At 39.4% G+C, this 19,361-nt stretch overlaps 1 long non-coding RNA gene across 7 annotated transcripts in view; it reads right to left on the bottom strand.

Moving 5' to 3' along the window:
- Nucleotides 1-2,779: 2,779 nt before the first annotated feature.
- Nucleotides 2,780-19,361, bottom strand: part of LOC144519896 (uncharacterized) — a 93,866-nt gene continuing 77,284 nt past the window's right edge. For 5 of the 7 annotated variants that reach the window (XR_013502146.1, XR_013502147.1, XR_013502148.1 and 2 more), the window contains 3 exons: nt 8,814-8,952; nt 4,659-4,721; nt 2,780-3,683 (listed from right to left, as the gene is read on the bottom strand). This is a non-coding gene — a long non-coding RNA (uncharacterized LOC144519896). Of the gene's footprint in view, nt 3,684-4,658; nt 4,722-8,813; nt 8,953-15,660; nt 15,695-19,361 lie in introns of all 7 variants that reach the window. The other 2 variants (XR_013502145.1, XR_013502149.1) reach the window with 2 other exon arrangements.

Genomic DNA, 19,361 nt, shown 5'->3' with positions numbered 1-19,361 from the left:
TCTGTATTCACACATGAGGAGCATTTGAATTTTAAACTCCTCCAAAAACATGTGTCAGCCATCACCCATCTGTCTGTCACCGCGCAAAGCCCTGACAATAGCACAAGCACAATTAATGTAAAGCTGGTTGGATGTGCCAATTTACCCCCAATTTTCCTGCTTACAGCATCAGACGTTTCTTTCAAATGTGTATGTTTTTAGCATAATATATGAGGCGTGCCATTTTCCCTGCCAAAAGCATCTGCATACCAATGAAGGTGTCCCAATTTGCCTATTTTGAAGAACATCCCGATCTGTGCTTAAAGCATTACAATTTTAGCAACTACATTCAAATGCACCCCTACACACGAAGAAGGGTCTTCTAAGGATATTTTAGTCCAGAAGGACATTACTTTTCTACGCTAATGTTACATTTTCTTGCAATTCTGTTTTGTGTCCCCATGTACAGTATTTAAAAACAAAAAATAGTTCTCATTCCAGCAAATAAATTCTTGCTACTAACAATGTCAAGGTTTATTGTTTGTGCAAGGGAATGACTAGAAAGATGTCAAGCTGGGAAATGTTCAGCCAACATCTTCATTCGTTTTTATTCCCTCTTCATATTGCTTATATGAATTTGTCCATTTTGCTTTCTATCCAAGTTGCACTTTAACTTAGCATGGTGTGGTTTGATCAAGAGGATGTAGAGTGATGTCATTAAAAGTTATGGATAAAGAAGAGCTTGGTTATTATGCATACATTGATATGAGAGCAAAGTTAATATAAATGTAGGCTACAGCTTAAAAAAAATGAAAGGGGCAGATTCAACTTTGATTTTGTTGCATTACAATACCCTCCTTCATTGACATAAGCATTAACTGACTACGGAAATGTTAATCAAGTGTCAACCCTATCCATATTGTTCTATGTCCTATGCAAAGGCATTTCTCGCTTGTCTAGCGCTGTTTGTTATATGTGACATGTGGGATCAAATTTCCAGTGATTTTAATAGACTTTGTCAACTTAAAGATGAGGTAAAGAAACATTCTCACAGTCCCAAAGTGTGGCTGTGCAAGTTTTTGATACATTTGGGAGGCGTAGAGAATAAATGAAAGCCTGTGGAATTCAGCAGTGATTCTCCATTTGGTTTCAATGAGGTTGAAGTAGAGCCAAAAGCAGAATGATACAGGTCTTGTCAATTCATATCAATGACGGAATTAAAACAATTTGCATAAGATACACCACTGGAATTTCATGGGAAGGCGTAAAAATAGCACCTTACTTTTAAGGACATTTTGCGTGTCATGTCTACTTATTTTAAGCTTTTTGCTTGTCATTTAGCGCTCAGTTCTTATTCCCATGTTTTAATTACCATGTTTTAAACATGTTGTTAACGTGTGAATTCAAACAAAACTACTTGGTTAGGTTTCGGAAAATATAAGTATGTTTGTTACATTAATTAAGTTATTTATGTAAGTTAGGTAGTCAACATAAGTAAGTTAACATTGACTTTTGGTTTCACCCGGGACGGTGGTCTCCTGGGGGAAAGTTAGGTGTTAGTTTGATCCCATCCAACCAGTCCTCCTCCCTACAACGACTCTCTCGCTCTTTATACTATGCCTAACAAAATAAATCAGTAAAGACTCAGTGCTGTAGAGATAGGTCTGGCAATGCGAGACTTGTAGAGACTAAATGTCGTGAAATGACACATGTAAAAAAAGGCATAATAACATGCAAAATGACTTAAGAAATGTTGAGCTTCCTCTCTGTTCTCTGGGATGTCTGTTGAGTTTTCTATTTTCATTTTAACGAAATGGATTGATTAGAATTCAAACCAGAAATTTCAGTTTAACGATGTGGTTTTAATAAATAAATGGATCAACAACCACTGAGATTTTAGCATTTGGTTGTTGTATTCTCTTTCCCAGGGAGATAATGCACCACACTGAATGTGTGCAAAATATAATAAATCCAACTTGATTTCATTAACATACAATTCTTCTGTGATCAGAGCAGCTGTCAGGTTTCTGGAAGAATGCCCAAAGAGAAGAAAGAAGGAGAAGATAATGGCTTAAAGAAAATGTGCAATGCTGTTCTGTAGGGCTGCCTTTGTTTACCCATAATTATACTGAAATCCATGGTTCCAATGTTGCAGTCAGGAATGGTAAACACTAAACAGCTCTCTTTTCCACTTCCTCCCTGTATCCAGCCATCCATCCATTTATCAAGCTTTCTTCACTTTGCTGCAAAAGTTCTTTAGGCCAATCTTTCTCGTTTTTTTTTTTGCCTGACTATTGGCCTCTTTCTTTCTTTCTTTCTTTCTTTCTTTCTTTCTTTCTTTCTTTCTTGCGTTCTTTCTCCATCGTGGACTTATTTAGGGAGCAGACATCAAATTATGTAGGAATTGGGTGCCTTGGTGTATATGTGTGTACATATATGTACTATATATTACTATACAGTAAAATATTTGCATTAATCTACTGACTTTATGGATTTGGTTTTAACTAAATTTGCTAAGATGATCAAAGTATTGATTATACTTGTATATATATTAATTATAGTCATGGTAAAAGTAGCAAAACATAGCAGTAGTAGCAGTAATTAAGTAGTGTTGGGAAACAGTTTCGCCATGCTGCTTACTAGGTGTTTGAGGGGATAGCCTGCCATATTTGTTGGAACCTGTTGTTTGTCTACATAAGCAGAGAATAATGAGACAAGCATCGTGGAGTAGTGTTACTCAAGTTGGAAATGTTCATGAGTTGTGTGAGGGACCAAGTAGTAAGGCACGAGTAGTCACAGGTAGATTGAAAACAGGAAGGGCTTTATTTACCCCAACAATTTCAAAAATAACAAAGTGAGGATAAAGTGCCGGGCCCATCAAATAGGTCAACTAAACAGAACGTTGATTTTCATACATCAAACTCAACATATAACTGACATAACAAAGAAGAAACAAAGGGGACATATAGACTGCATTGCATAACCCTTATTTGATAGCTCCTCGACTCCTCAGTCCTCAGCTAAACCGGAAGTTGTTCTGTCTCTCCTCGGTGAAGGCCGTCTCAAAGCTCTTATTTTTGCCCCGAGGAGCGAGCATTGAGGAGCTATATGTGAGGATACACGAGAGTAACCTTCCCAGAAGCTGTGCAGCTGAAGGAGTTGCTAACTCTGCCCATACAGCTGACAAATTCACGTGACGCAGAGGAAAAGGCGCCTCATCCCTTTAAGAGACATTTGCTCGTTGCCTCTCTCCTCCCATGATTTCCTTGCATCTCTCCCGTGCCTCCTTGGTGGGAGGGTCTAAGACGCAAGGAAGGGAGGCACGTGTAGGACTCAAAGAGGCAATTTAAGGGTTATGAGATGCAACCCATTTACTGCTTGATCAGACCAGTTCTGACACACAGGGGAAACTAACAATAAAACATTACAAATTAAACTACAAATAACAATCAAAACAAAACCCCCAAAAAAATGGTAACTTAGTTAACTTAACATTAACCAAAACAAAAATAATTTATATAATGTAAATCAAGCAAAAAAGTACTCTAAAGAAAGAATGAAGCTCCCCCACGACATGGCGAGAAATGGTAGGGTCCAATTAGGCAACCTGCCCTATAAATCAGCTCTTGCTCCAAGTGCTGCCATTTTGCCATGCAGACTGCATGGATCCTTCTCACAGTGTGGAACCTCTGACACTGGTAAGCCTAAAAGAATTAAATGTTGCAAGGTAGAAACAGACAATACAGAAGTAACTAAATGTTCATGCTACAAAAGATACTTGAAATGTTAACTAAATAAATAAATGTATGTGAAGCCGTGTGTCCTGCAAATCATTTGTAATCAGTAAATGTTTGAAAAAAAAGCATGCATGTGTCTGAGAAATTGTATGAACCAATCTTCACCAAGTGAGTGCTCGACTTTTTAAGATGGCTGTGTTGCTGCAGCTATGGCCGTCACGGGTTGTAATGTCTATAAATGTGTCGAGCTGATTCCTTTCACCTTCTTTCACTCCTTTATTTTACTTGAATCAGTTAAAAATAGACATTTACATGAATGAGACAGGCTGTATTCATAAACACGGTAATTCACTTTATCTTGGTGGGTAAGAAGGCAACTTTTCCTCCACTTAAATTGTATCATTGTTTCAGTGCAGCTAATAACAGACCACAGGCTCGGAGCAGTTAACCAGCTGCCAGGAAGTATGGCTTAGCTGTGAATTTGCATAACACTTTCCCAAGATGTAGCAATGGTTATAAAAGTAGTAAAGTAGTTGTAGCAATACTAACTGATGTAGCGGTGACTATGCTGCAATAGCTGCAGTAGTTCTCACAGTGACAGTAGTTTAGTTTCCCAGTCTTCAAAAGCTTCTGTATGCTCATTTTCAGTCTGACACATAGTGTGTGTCATTGCAGTTAATGCAGTAGTTGAAATGTACAGTTGTAACACTTAACAATATCACATAGAGACAGTGAGATTCTTTCCTGCACCTATTCTTTTTATCATGGGCACTCACAATGACTCAAATTAAAAGTCCCATTAATCCGACAGTGTAATCCCTCCATTGCATGGAGCAACCTATTCAGCCTGAGTGTGGATTAGAGAACACTGAGACCCTGTGTTGGTGGTCACTGGTGTAAAACACCTCATTGTGTGTGTGTCTTTTCTTTCTTTGTGGTTACCTGGTGAAGGGGAAAATCCCTGTGAGGTGGTCTTCTCGCAATGTGGAATACGTAGACGGGGGCCTGTAACAGAGGAAACGGTGAATTAATAAAAATAAGCCCCCCTGAGTTGAACACTATTTTAAGTCAGAGGGCTCACAAACGGGATGGAGGGGAGAGTTTTAATGGATAAAGCAAAAGGAAGGACCAAATACAAAAGGCCACCATTTACAAGTGTTCTAACCATAGAAATGGAATGAGTAGAACGGACAATGAAGTGTTGTGTTCATTTGACTAGTTCAAGAGAAAATGGCAATTAATTGTTATGGTAACGACGCACATCAGTGGGGTCGTAAAGTGTGCCACACTCTAGTTTGAGAACTACGCTTTGGCCTCCTGTCCACACTTGGCCAGTGTTTTCCTTTATTAAAAAAAAATAAATAAATAAATAAATAAATCTGCAATCCTCAATTCCCCTCGACAAGCGTACAAAATACACCTCTCCAAGCTTCGTACTACTCCACTGCTCGTTTGTTGCAAAACCTCACCTCAGTGAGTCCGCGAGTTGTCGCAAATCGGTTTACATGGAAGTTTATGCAGAAGTTAGCCTGCTAAAATGGTCACAGTTCTTTGCAATGGGATTGGAATGGGAATGTCCGTTCTACTCATTCTTTTTCTATGGTCCTTACCTACGAGAGGTTTACACATGTGCTCTGAATTTAGTAGTAATGTAGACGCTTAATGCATGCTCACCATATTTCATGTTATCGTTGACTTGGTCAACTACTACTACTCTACTCTAACTCCAAATCAGCCTTATTTAAATTTACAAGACATCTGTCAGTCACCCTCCCTCCTCCCCCTCTCTCCAGCAACTCATCGTGTAGGTCTCACTGTGTCCTTTTATTTGTACGTACAGTATCTATAAAATCCTAATTCCAACTCCTGCAGTGAAAAAAGAGAGCAAATGCACCTCAACAATCGCATCTCATTCCCTGAGATCATTCGTTAAACACAAATTGGAACTGTTGGGCAACAAAATGCAGATGGGGAACTGAAACCGTAATGATAAACATTTGTATCCCTTTGCTGCTGTATGGAAAAATCTATACAGTACAGCATTCATACAATCATGAAAAGGTATTGGTCAGAGATGCACTGCTGCACAGCTCACACGGGAGCTTGGGATAAATGTATTCATCATGTACTGTTGTATCCCAAATGGGGACAGTCTTAAAAGGTGGCCCTACACATAAAAACGTTTATCTTCATTTGAAGCAATGATGCGTAGTTGTGTGTGCGCTTCTAAGATGTACATTATGTATATATTCATGGCTTACTTTTATAGCCATGGAAACAAGGTGGTAGATTACAGTAGCAAACAAGCAGATGATATTCCATTTCATCACCACCATGAGCTTATAGCACAGTAAAGCTGAGTGTTGATATTCCGCCAAGTCAACATAAACATACTCATTAGTTCTTGTGGTCTGGTGCTTGTTTGTTTTTGTTTTTTTTTGTCAGCAGATACCTGTACAAAACTGATTCAACTCTAAATGGTAAAAGTAAATTAATTTCATGTTCTTTTCATTTAATTGGACTCTTCATTTTATCATACTAATATCTGTTCCAAATGTTATATTTATGTCAGCAACACTAACCTTTGTTTTGGAAATGTAACTATTTGCTGCACCTCTGAGATGCATTGCTTGTGGAGTGGCACCAATCTCGTTCCATTAGATCTGCACTTGTGGTGAACCTTGTGTCATTTTCTACTGCAGCCATTCATCCATTTCTTGCAGGCCGGCTAGAATGTTTTCCCGGTCCACCAGACCAAACTACTTTCAGAAACTCTTGCTGTATTAATGCAGGATACATGTACCATGGTCATGCTGTAAAAAGCACGGGTGGGCATGCACAAAGTGTCAGGTACAGTGCAGAACAAAAATCTCCTAATCCTCTAACTCTTTGCTATTCATTATTTTACAGGGCAGCCGTCCCAAATACATAAGGCCCCTACCCTGCTCCGCCCAGTCTGCCAAGCTCCAACTCTGGTTTGATGTTCCTCCAAAATCCTACAGGGTATTATTTCATTCCTTTTTTTAACATAACACATCAATTATTCAACCTTTGCTCGACCAGATTTGATTTTTTTGATTTAACAAAAATGACTGTGTGCAATGAGTGCGTGTTCACCCATCTAAGAGGAGACTGAATATAAAATGTTCCGCAAAGATAATGCCTCATGCCTTCGATGATTGATGGATGGTGAAGGTGTGGAGTAGATGAAATGCAAGTACTCTGGAATACATGACTGCATTAGCATAGGATGGCAAATGCTCATTTCACTCTACAATAAATTGCCTCCCATCCTCAAGGTGAACTGTCCGCACAATTGGTGTAACTGACAGTGTGCGTACATGTGTCTGTGTATGTGCTAGGGACTTTCTTAAAGTAATTCTGCTGGATTTTTAGGTAGTTCAGAGTGCAGTAGTAGCACTGCATCAAGCATTAGACAATATTTCATTATTATGCATTGATACCTCCAGGTTTTGCAATGCAGTTAAGTCATTTCAAATACCCATTGGGTAGCAATAGTAAACTTTTGCTCTGTAAATGAGAGGAAGTCCTAAAACTTAGTCCCTAAAGCATTTCATTGTTAAATTAATTATCTTGCGATGCACAAGCCTCATTAATTCATACCTTTACAAAAATGATTCCTTTATCCTTTGGCCTCACTTTTTCTTATCACTCCCCCTTTCCCATTCTGTCTCGCTCCCCTGTCATTCCTCTCCTTGCATCCTCATCTCTGCTAATGAACCCACTTAAATCTTTGCCAAAACACAAACCGCAAGAGAAGAAGAAATAGGTACAGTGCTTACTAGAAGCTCTGTTTGTTAAAAAGATTCATCATGTGAGCTGTTTTCAATAAATAATGAATGCAAACGCTGACTTTTGTCTGCAGACGAGACTCTGGCACATGAATTATGCATTGTTATTCCTGGATAGGGCAATACAGGGACAGAGTGGCAGTGTGTGTGCTAGATCCCTGGTACATGCAGGGAATACATTTTGTGAGGCTTACAATCATGGCACTTATGTGGACACAACACACTGTGATTACAACTTTTAAAACATTGCTTTGTGTGTAAATACATATGCGGTCCAAGCTCCTGGTGGCTCATTTTGACTGTGTTCAAAGTTGACTCAAAGATCACAAACTGCAACATTTAATTATTAGTCGTTTATCTTAATATGCTAATCATGTATCTTGATTGGTCAGATGATGAAGAGCAGGACGTGTATGTGTGAGTTTTCACTCGTGTATATGTGAGGTGGCCCTACCAGCCCATTTGTGTTTAGATTCTTTTTTTTCCCCCCATTTGCTTACTACTCTCTTCCTTTCTCTCCTCTTTTTTTCCCCTCCTGTTTCCTACTCTGTAATCATTACAACAACAAAGAAAGCTGCGTTCCCGCTAGACAGTGGAAATATTCAACTAGAAATGCTAAAATATATGTGCGTTTTTATTTTCAATTTTTTTTCGGCTTCTCGTCTGTCACTGGGGAAAATGAGTGGAAAAAACTTGATTGAAAAAAAAGAATAATTACAAAGAGGAGAAAGGCACCCATCCACCCGCGACAGCAATCATCAGTGATCTCTGCTGTCATTTCATTCCACAGTAAATAATTCATCAAAAGAAACAACGGGGAAACAAATATGCAAATAAATCCGGAAAAAGGGCAGTAACATCGGCCTACTGCCACATGGGAAGAATAGTAGTGGATTATTATCATGGCAGGTTATGACTGTGATGAATCTGAATTCCTCTTGTTTCATCTACCTTGACAGGACTGAAGTCACACATGCACAGAGAAAAAAAAACCTGGAGGGATTTGAGGGTTTGATTGAGGAGGGATGGATTAAGGACAAGAGGGATTGAAGGAGGGGGAAGGAGAGGCAGGGAAGAGGGGTAGTCGACATTGGAGGGAAGAAGAAAGAGATTTGGGAGGGGAAGGGAGAAAAGGAGGGAGGGAAGCTTTGGAGGGTGTATTCGACAGTACTGTGAAAGGTAACCATCAAGAGCTTTGATGAAAAGCGCAGGCCTTCTAAAGCTTAGGAGTGACAGCATATGATTTGGTCAAAGCATGAACCTTTTCAAAGGTAGACATTCTTACCTCCTATTCATCACACTCAGGTTCAATGTAACTTTTGGGTTGAGCTCCGGCAAAATTCCGAATTGGTTTGACTGATTGACTGCATGTGGTATTGTCCCTGTGACTTGTGGACAATAGGTTGACTGGAAATGTAGACATCCTGAAATGAAAGGGAATTACATGTAGTGTTTCAACAAAGTGTCCAAAATCAGCAGCTATGCAGAAAGCCACATTATTTAGGAAGTGACAGAAGATGTGTAATTCTGAATGCTTAAAAGAAAACCCTTATTTCCCTTGGTTCTTTAATGACAGCCATACAAAAGTACTTAGTAAGAGTTCAAGAGCTATGTATGGGATCATTAGTGAGTGTTTGATTTATGCAGTCCAAAAACTTGTCTGTTAAGACATTCAGCAGTCCCGACTTCTTCCAAAAACACCTTTCACTTGAACAACAGACAACACTGGCGCAACAACACTGAAATTTAGTACATTTTACACATTATGAAATCATCTTTTTCCAGCCCTCATTCTTCAAACACACCCTAATGCATGGTATATGCATTTCCTGCATTTGGTAACACCTTAACACATTGCCACTGTAAGGTGACAGCAATATGGACAGGCTTTCTGAGCCAACAGTCGTTTAAAGGGGGCTTGAGGTTTACAGTCCCAGGTCAGTGGTAACAGGCAGCCTCTCAGATGATACCAGTGTGTCATTTTCACACACATGCACAAATACATTATGTTGAAAATAGCATGCAATTTAACACCTACGCATATAGACTGACAAACGCACTCACATGATAGTGCTCTTTACATGTAATGCATGTAAAAAAGTATGCATGTGCACAAAATTGAACACATGCCTGTGAGGCCCTTGTCTGATAATAGTGTCTAGTTCCCTCTCTATCAGTCTCTCACACACACGCACAGATAATAGGGTCTAATTTAGGCCCTCAAATCTGTAGAGTTCTCCAGAGGACTAGACCTCATCAGGAATATATTGGTGACCTACATACTACAGTAGGAACACACACACGCGCCAGTATAACTACAAATGCTTCTATACTGGAACACACAGACATCTACAGTACTTGCAGGCACGCACACACACAGACGCACACAGACAGACAGACATAGACATGCAGGCTTGTAAAATTGTCTATATGCTTTGTGTCTGTGGCCACTCACTCCACAAAATATACAATACAGACATACTGTACACACACTCCCACATCTTCTTTGAGAGGTCAAAAATGTCCTTTAGCCGCCGTGAAAAATAAACTGAAAAATCATATTCAGAATTTATACTGAAAGTTGTGCAATGGTGGATGGAAAAGTTGTACACAATAGTCAGCTGGTGAAGAATAATGAAATTATAGCCTGGTGCAAAAAAGATAAATTGAGCAATCTGTCATAAAATGTAATGTCTCTTTATTATAAGAAATTAAATGACACAAGATGCCCACTCCTGACATGATCACACTTAAACATCTCCAAGAGTTAATCTGCTTTAATTTTAGTGTATTTGAAGGCTCACAAACTGACTTTCAAAGCTATATTCTAGGGAAAACATGCCTGAATGCTATTTTTGGTTGATTTCCACTTTAAGTTGTGATATGATACAGTAACTGTGCCATGTGTCTGGTGCGAAGGACTGGAATCACTGTATCTATGCTCTATTATGCATTTTGCAAAATCTCCACTAAACATACCAGAAGGCCTGACTCATCATATTCAATCATCAATACTCATCGTATTGGTCTGAATAGAAGACGACCCTGATTATAAGACGACCCCCCCTTCAAGACTAATTTTTGGAAAAATACTTTTTGAAGACCAGATCTTGTTTTTATAAGGAAAATAATTTTATTTGACAATAATTCTAATAAAAACACATTGAATAACACAAGGTAGGCTGCTGTTTTTAACATCTTTTAAATACAATATTTTCAATATCTTTTTAGATGAAAGCGTACATTTAATGTACTTTTAAATTAACAGTAAATATTTCCAAGGCCTTCAGCTGAATGACTGCTCTGGTAATGGGCATCCCATCACTCCGTTTTTCAGTCACGTAATCACACACTCTCCTGTCAAGCTCTTGGAAGCGGCCGCTTTGAGGACCACAGTGAGATCTTTTTCTGGCTGTTTGCATGTTTAGATGGTGTATCAGCTCCATGACAACGCCTCGTTGTACTTCCGTTCTAACTTCTGACTTTTAGGCTTTTTGTAGCTGGATATGAATGTGGATAATGTTAGTGATAGTGAGATGCTTGCTACAGTTAAACTTCTAGTGATGAATCAGCAAAAATACGTTTTAGTTCTCTGACTCACTGCTTTGTTCTAATGCCGCTAGGCGCTCTCTCTCTCTTCAGTCGCTCTATCTGGCTTGACCATATATCGTTACCATGTTTTCGGGCGGTCGTTGAATCTCCGTCTAAAGCTCTGCCATTTCGACCAGCTGTTTGTAACATTAAAATAAAATGGATTATGGATCATTTCATTTCTCTAGTTTTTATTTCATTTTTTTATTCAAGTGCCCATATTATGAAAACACTTTTTCTGGGATTTGGGGTGTTATTTTGTCTCTGGTGCTTCCACACACATACAAACTTTGATGGAAAAAACATCCATGCTGTTTTGAGTGAGATACAGGTTTCTGAATGTGTCCTGCCTTCAGTCTCCAGGTGAGCTGTTCAAAATCTGCACGGCTTTCTACGTAACTAACATTGTATAGAACTACTAACATGTCCCTGTTCTGCAGGTATTCCACACAAAGTTGGAAGTGCGCCCTCATTTAGAAGTTTCCCAGCTCATTCTGCCTTGTACAGGCCGAAGTTGGAGAAACGGCTAGCTAGCACATAGCTTAATCCTTACCTAGCTACTGTGCATGTGCGACTGACAACAAAAATGTTACAGAAGTTGCGAGGTCTCACTCTATAGCTAAAACGGAGACCTGGGGCCCGTTTCAGGAAGGAGGTTTAACAAACTCAGAGTCTAACCCTGATGTCTGAGTTGATTTACCCTGAGATGGGAAACTGAGTTTTCGGTTCTGAATACAGTGGCTTTACTATTACAGTATGATCCGCATCACCAATGTTATAAAGAAAACTGCTGTTTGCAAAAAATGTTAGTGATGTTAGTGATATGAGGACGGATATCTACATATCTGATGGACTGTGAAAAAATGGAAGGTGGAAATGAAAATACATCTAGTCGGGACTCAATATCATCTCCCGACGTAAACTCTCTGTGAAGTAATACAGCTTTTTCATCAACGGGATCGTCGACAAAAGGACATGACATGTTTGAGAAATAAACGTTTTATAATCTGCCTAACATAAACCAATACGTTTTTGTATTTATGCAGATAAACTGCATTAAAATGCGCCTGATACAGAATGAATGAATGAGGAAATGAGAGAGAAGAAACCTTGAGTTTCTTGAAGAAAACCTGCTCCCGACCAGATTAGGTTCACAGACTCAGTTACCATAGTAACTGACTGAGGTTAAGTTACCTCTCTTTCTGAAACGGAAAACCCAGAGTTTCCCTCATCTCAGGGTTAACAAACTTTTTTCACTAAACCTGCTTTCTGAAACGGACCCCTGAACACAGGGTGAAAAGAGGAGCTGCAGAAATGTGCAGTACAACAAAAATATGGTGTTTTTTTAAAATTAAACCATGTAAACCTTTTCTGATACAATCTCAAATTACAATTATGAACCTGAAAATGAGCATAATATGGCCACTTTAATAGCTGACTTTAGCAGATGACTTCTCTATTGGCTGTTGAAACAGGTGACGTCACTTACGTTCTAAAACCAGCCTCTGCGACTTGAACAGCTGAGTCGTAGCACGACCATCAGCTGGCTTAAGTCCAGCTGAGACTTTGTTCGAGACGATCGCTGTGTCTCTCCATCTTTCAGGCCCTGGCACTAGCTAGCTGTGAGGGACGGAAACTCACTTCAGTTATGAGGGCAACACGTGTTTTACTCGTTTCGTGATGTTGCCGACATCTGTTGTTGTGGGTGTCTTAACATAAAAACGTCTAGACCCCAAATATAAGACGACCCCACTTTTTCAGACGTATTTCCAGGGGGGAAAGAAACGTCTTATATTCGGACCAATACGGTAAGTCAGACACTGAGTGAGAGATAAAGAGACAGATGTGAGATGGCATGACAGAGAGAATATAAAGGAGATGATTATTAGTACTTTGATCATAATATCTTTTAATGACCTATTGTCAAGATTAAAGCCAAACTATATTCTGTGGCAGGTTAAAGAGGTTTAGAGCCCCTGCTGAAATATATCTGTCCAAGAGTGGAGACATATGCAGACCTTTTATGAGTGACTGTCTGCTCAACACCATGTTTATATATGGCCAAAAGAACCTGACTCACACGCAGTAGTGGTGGCTACATATAAAGGAGAAGGAACTGAGGTTGGCCCACGAATGATGCAGAAATAGGCATTTGAACCAGCATGGAAACACATTAACTATTTTCACGTTTATGGGTCATGAGAGGGACTCAATGGTGAAGAAGATCTGACTCATACCTAATGGTGTCCTTACTTATAGTAATAGTCGTGCACCGCTTTTTGAGCTGGTGTTGGACCACGACTGACGGAGTATTCACTCAGTGCAAATACATTTAAAGCAGACACACTGTCCCATCCATAGTATCTTAACAATAAGTGCTAGTAGATTGTTTGGATATTTGTCTGTCAATAAAGACCAACTAAAGACGACGTGGGGATTGCATGAGTGTGACAGAGAAATTATTTGATGTTCATTGACAGACATTAACCCTTTTATCGAACTAATCACATGTGCAGTGTCCTCCATAAATGTTTCACAAACTTCTGTTTCCTGGTTCAAGTGAATCTGGGGCACGTTTCAGGAAGGAGGTTTAACAAACTGAGTCTAACCCTCAACTCTGAGTTGATTTACCCTGAGATGGGAAACGAGTTTTCGGTTCCAGAACAGCTGATTTGAGTTGTTTCAATCAACTCAGAGTAGGTTCACTCAGAGTTTAGCGCATGCACCACCACTATAAAAAGGGCAGGATGAACGGAGCCATGATACTACGATTCACCATGGTAACAACCATAAACAAACTGGTCGGCGGAAATACTACTATATAGAAATACTATATGCAGAAAATTGCTGCAAGAGTAAATGCGTAAGTTCCAATATAGTGTATTAATATCATATTTAATCATGAGTATGATTTTACTGGTGAAATAGTGTTAAACCTATAATCTATTTCATTTAGGTGCAATCCTGTGGGCGAAAAATTCCTAGACCTACTAATCCCATTCTGAGGCTGCAGCACCATCATTAACAGAATTATAATACATAATCTTTTATTTCAAAGGGTTTACATCATTCACCTGCAATACTGTGGAACTCATGTTTAATGGCCCTTACTGGTTTGTGTCCAGGGAACACTACAAAAACGTTTAAAAAACATTTCAGAGCTGTTCTTGTTCAATTTGTGTTAATCTGTTCTATGCACCACCTGACGTTACCTGGCACGTATTGTGGAATGTATTCTGTATGATAAATGGTGCTAAAAAACTACAAAATTGATCCCAAAAAAGAAACCCGTGGGCGAGTCACATTCTACTGACGGCGCTTTGCTATACAGCTTCCCTAAAATGCTCCGCATCACCAATGTTGTAAAGAAAACTGCCGTTTGCAAAAAAAAAACGTCATGTGACACAAAGAATCTGCTGGGATGTAAGAGCATGTCCACTATGGGTGACGTTAGTGATATGAGGACGGATAAGGTTATGTAGGCTACATGTGCATGCCATGTTTTGAGAAATAAAACGTTTTATAGTCTGCCTAACACGGTTAATAAACCAACCCTGTTTTTTTATTCATGCAGATAACAAACTGAGCTAAAATGCGCCAGATACCGACTGAATGAATGAGGAAATGAAAGAGCGCTGTGTCAGAGGGAGGAGACTGAGAGAAGCTTGAGGTTAATTGAAGAAAAACTGCTCCTGACCAGGTTAGGTTCACAGGCTCAGTTACCATAGTAACTGACTCTGAGGTTAAGTTACCTCTCTTTCTGAAACAGAAAACCCAGAGTTTCCCTCATCTCAGGGTTAACAAACTCAGAGTTTTCACTAAACCTGAAACAGAAACAGATCCCTGGAGACAAGAAAAGTTGATCCTGCTTCTCTCACAGAATGCGCCTCGAAGGCATCACCAGTCACTGATTGTGTAATTATCTGCTGCTTTAGTGAATCAGGCGCTAATTACAGGCAGATTCCATGCGCAAATTGAATGAAATTTGAGCTGTGCTTTCATGTACGTAAATCCGGCCCTTAGAGGAAGGAAAGTTGAGTGTTTGAACTCAGTAAGTTGATTGAGGTGTTCATTATATGTCTGATTATACATATACATACTGACACAAGGGTGCCACTATCTGCCCCCAAGGAGGACCAAATTGATATCTACTTAAGTAATTGTAGGTAAAAAACTCAGCTCATCTGCCAAAAGCAACATAAAGCCTCCTCTCATACTGTACATACAGGACTGCAGAAACCAATAGCGCAAGAGTAGAAAAGTTGACACAGCAGTCTGCAAGTTCTACTTATGCCACAATAAAACAAGATGGAGAAAGAAAAAATATATACAGTATTTTCTATACACATTCCAGAAACTATAAGAATAAAATATGAGCAAAGTTGTGAAAAGGTTACTCTAGACACAGCCTTGCCAGAAAATGAAAAGCTTCCTTTTCTATTGGGGGAACACAGAAGTATGACAGGGCAGAAACTCAGTTTGTCTCCTGCTGCCTTGAGGCAAGAAGGAAAGAAGACAAATCTTCCGTGAACCTGACTTACCTGTCTTACTGCTATGTACAGAAGAGACATATACCTGCATGGAGAAAAAGATACATACATTTTTGGTCCCGTTCTGTGTAACATCTAAAAACAAAACAGATTTTAATTGAATTAAAGAGTTAGGCCATGAGTCAAGGAACAAGTGATTGCGTTTTGTGAATCGTACATTTTTTGTTAGTTAGTGGCAACATGTTCAGCCCCGACACCACCATGAGGTTGATATTGCGTTTTTAGTGAAATGTCTTGACAAATAGGATGCATTGTAATAACTTTATATAATAAATAACTTTGGCAATCCCATGATTTTTACCTTGCACCACCATCAAGTCAAACTCTTAATTTTTCCAATACTTTTACAACCAATACCTGCAAAACTAATGACATCAACCTAACTTTGACTTTGTGTTTATTTGCCAATTAGCAAATATTAGCATGGTAACACCCTAAATTAAGATGGAAACATTGTTGGCATCATACTTGCTAAACATCAGCATGCTAGTGTTGTCATTGACTACGTTTACATGCACATAATATTTAGTTTTTTGCCCTAATTCTGAAAAAGACGATATTCCGAATATGCGGTTTACATGGCTAATGAAAGTGAGTATTCCAGTAATATTCCCGTTTACATGTAGCCATGCAAAACAGGATTGATTTTTTTTTTTTTTTTTTTAAGTTTACCAGCAGTGGTGGATTGTTTGGGCCGTGCAAACACAGCGTCCCTCTTTCATTCCTTCAACCAACTTCATGAAAAGGTTGGTGTAGCGATGTGTGCGCATATCCATGTGTGAGCATGTTACCATGCTGACACTAGCATTTTGCTCAAAGCACCGCTCTGCCCAGCTCACAGAGCCACTAGCATGACTGGAGATTCTTAGTCATGTTTCCGTTCCTATCTAACAATTTCTACCGGTTTGAAATTTACTGTAACTGTTTATTCACCATTCTTCCCACATGTTTACTGTCATTTTAGCCAGTTAGGAACCTGTGAGCACTTGCATAAACATGTATTGCTTTCTTGAGGATTTAGCTATTAGGTACGTATTTGATTTACTGCTTGTATACAGATAATTATGTTACCAGTATATTTTGTTATGCTCACTGTCTTTCTTTTCCTGTATCTTTTTATTTCCTTCCATGAATGCTTTAGCAACACAAATAAACAAATGAACATGTCAATCAAATAAGGCAGGTTGAAATTGAAAAAAAAATTAGTGGGGGGTGCAGTGTGATGGTGATATGTCTCGATTGCATGCTATTTTCATAAAATGAGACAGAAAACGAAGGAGAGGCAAATTTAAAGGGACAGAGAACGTATGAATGTAAGAAACAGTAGGACGAGGGTGAGCGGAACGGACAGTAATCATACATTCAGTGTTTGCGACCAAAGAGCTGAGCCACTGTTATGTAAACCTGGAATGAAACATTCATGAGAAAGCCAACGTCTCACTCTCAACCCATTGGGAGAGTGTATGAATGACCCATATGGTGTACTGGCTACTATCTGAAACTCATCTATGGTAAACAGAAACACTTTGAAGAGTTTATTGTGCTATAGGCAGACAGATATCAAACCCAGAAAGAAAGACGGATGTGTAAAAGAGCAGGGAAAGGGACAACCTTTATTGGCATGAATGGACAGGATCATATGTTTCCAGAGCAATTGAGGTTATATTCAAAACCTTAAGGGAAAAAATGGAGAGGGGTATTGGGGGGTGAAGGAAGAAGATGAAGAACAGAAAAGATAGGGTATATAACGAGGAAGGGAGGAGCAAGGAGAGAGACAGGGATCAGGCAATAAAAAAGACAGATGAGATCAAGAGAGCTCTGACACGCTCAGGCAGTGTATGCTTTCTGTGAGCCTGGGAGCAGTTGAGCTTACCACACACACACACAAACACATATATATATGCACAAACGTTGTGATGTGGTTAGCTGTGACTTTGACTCTGACTGGGTGTTTATGTGAGATGTTTAGAATGGGGCTGAACTGTAGGAAGTTGTGCCAGATCACAACACCACACCCCACCATCATAATGAGAAGGGGACTTAGTGGGCTTTGGGCTTCTGTTGTGGTGTCTTTAATTCTCTACCTCTCTATTTTCTGTCTCTGACTCTCACTCTATCCCGGTCTGTGCTGTCCGTCTGTTTCTCGGTCCAACGCTCTGTTTCCCTTCGGCTGTTTCTCTGCACTTTCTTCTCTCTATATCCATCAATCTTTCTCTCATCCTTAACTCCTCCATCTCTCACTTTTGTAGAGGCAATATATGTCCATGAAAAACATTTGCAGTGATCTTAATGGCGTGATATCTGCATTTTAAGTGGGCAGTGTAAATGTCTCCAGCTCAGCAATGTGAGAAGAGCTTAGAAAGCCTTGTGACAGTGTGAACACTATGGAAGTGTGAGTTAGGGAAAAGTCAGATCTGTGTCACAAATGGTTGAAGAACCTGATCTTTTAGGCATGTGTAGGCCTAAGTGTTGTAACATGAACACAGAAGGAGTTTAGATTATGATTGTAATAAGTATAGGAACCTCCTGCCAGATAAACCGCACCTCTCTGTGATCATGAGGGGGTGGGCTACATTGAGGTTTAAGCCTTTAGTTGTGGTCGCTTTGTACTTCAGTTCTCTTCTTTTTTTCCCAGAGATTATCATGACATTCACTCAGCATTTCTCCATCATTCAACCTCTGTCTCTCTCACCCCCAATCCTTTTTTTCTTTTCCTACAGAGTGGGATTTCAATAACCATTAATGACTCAAATATGATATGTACTGTACAATAACCAGAGCTACACTGTGTGCTTTGAATTTCTCCGACTTATAGCTCCTCCTCCCTCCTCTTGCTCTCTGGTCATACAAAAACCTTGCTTTGTCTGAAGGAAAAAAAAACTAATTTTAACTTAAAACACATTTTAAAGGGGTGATTGAATGCAAAACCGCTTTTACCTTGTCATAGTTGAATAATGACAGTTTAGTGGGTAACTAGGACATACATAGAACCTCAAAATCCCATTGACACCTCTTTCCTCTGCAAATCTCACAATTTGAAACTGCCTTTGAAAACAGGCAAATCTCAACGAGCTGCCTAGTTGACGTCAACTCGGCGGCTCCTCCTCATTTGGCTCTAGTCTCTATCTTTGTCACGCCCAAACATTTACATAGGCTACACCACTGATCTGAGGTCAGCTTAGTCTTCTGAATAGGTCGCACAGATCTCAGAAATTGTATACATTCATCTGCTATTTTACCACTAAATTCACTTCTGAGACTTTTTTATGCGAGAAATCAACTGTGTAGAGGTCAAATATGGGTCGTTTTACGAAAATTGATTGATTCTAATTGCAAATTTAGCTTTATAGCTTTATAAGACCTTGGGGTAGATGTTATATAAGTGGTGTGATAAAATTCAAACTGTAAATATACTCTAATTACGCCGAAAATGAAGCTAACTAGCCGCGATCTGTACACATAGGATTGAAGGGACAGTCGCAGCTAACGAAACCACTAATGTTCACAAAAATTCATTAAATTGAAATCGGACACCATTGTTAGCTTTATAAGACCTTGGGGTAGATGTTATATAAGTGGCGTGACGAAATTCAAACTGTAAATATAGCTACTCTAGTTATGCTGGCAGTTGGCAGCCAGCCAGTGCCGCAGAGCTCCACGGAGCTCCACGAAGCCCCGAATATTTCAGTAGT

Source organism: Sander vitreus, chromosome 6, assembly GCF_031162955.1.
Source record: "Sander vitreus isolate 19-12246 chromosome 6, sanVit1, whole genome shotgun sequence".
In the NCBI taxonomy this organism is placed as follows: domain Eukaryota; kingdom Metazoa; phylum Chordata; class Actinopteri; order Perciformes; family Percidae; genus Sander; species Sander vitreus.
Note: the sequence above shows the minus strand (reverse complement) of the source record. Positions and strands in the feature narration are given on the sequence as shown.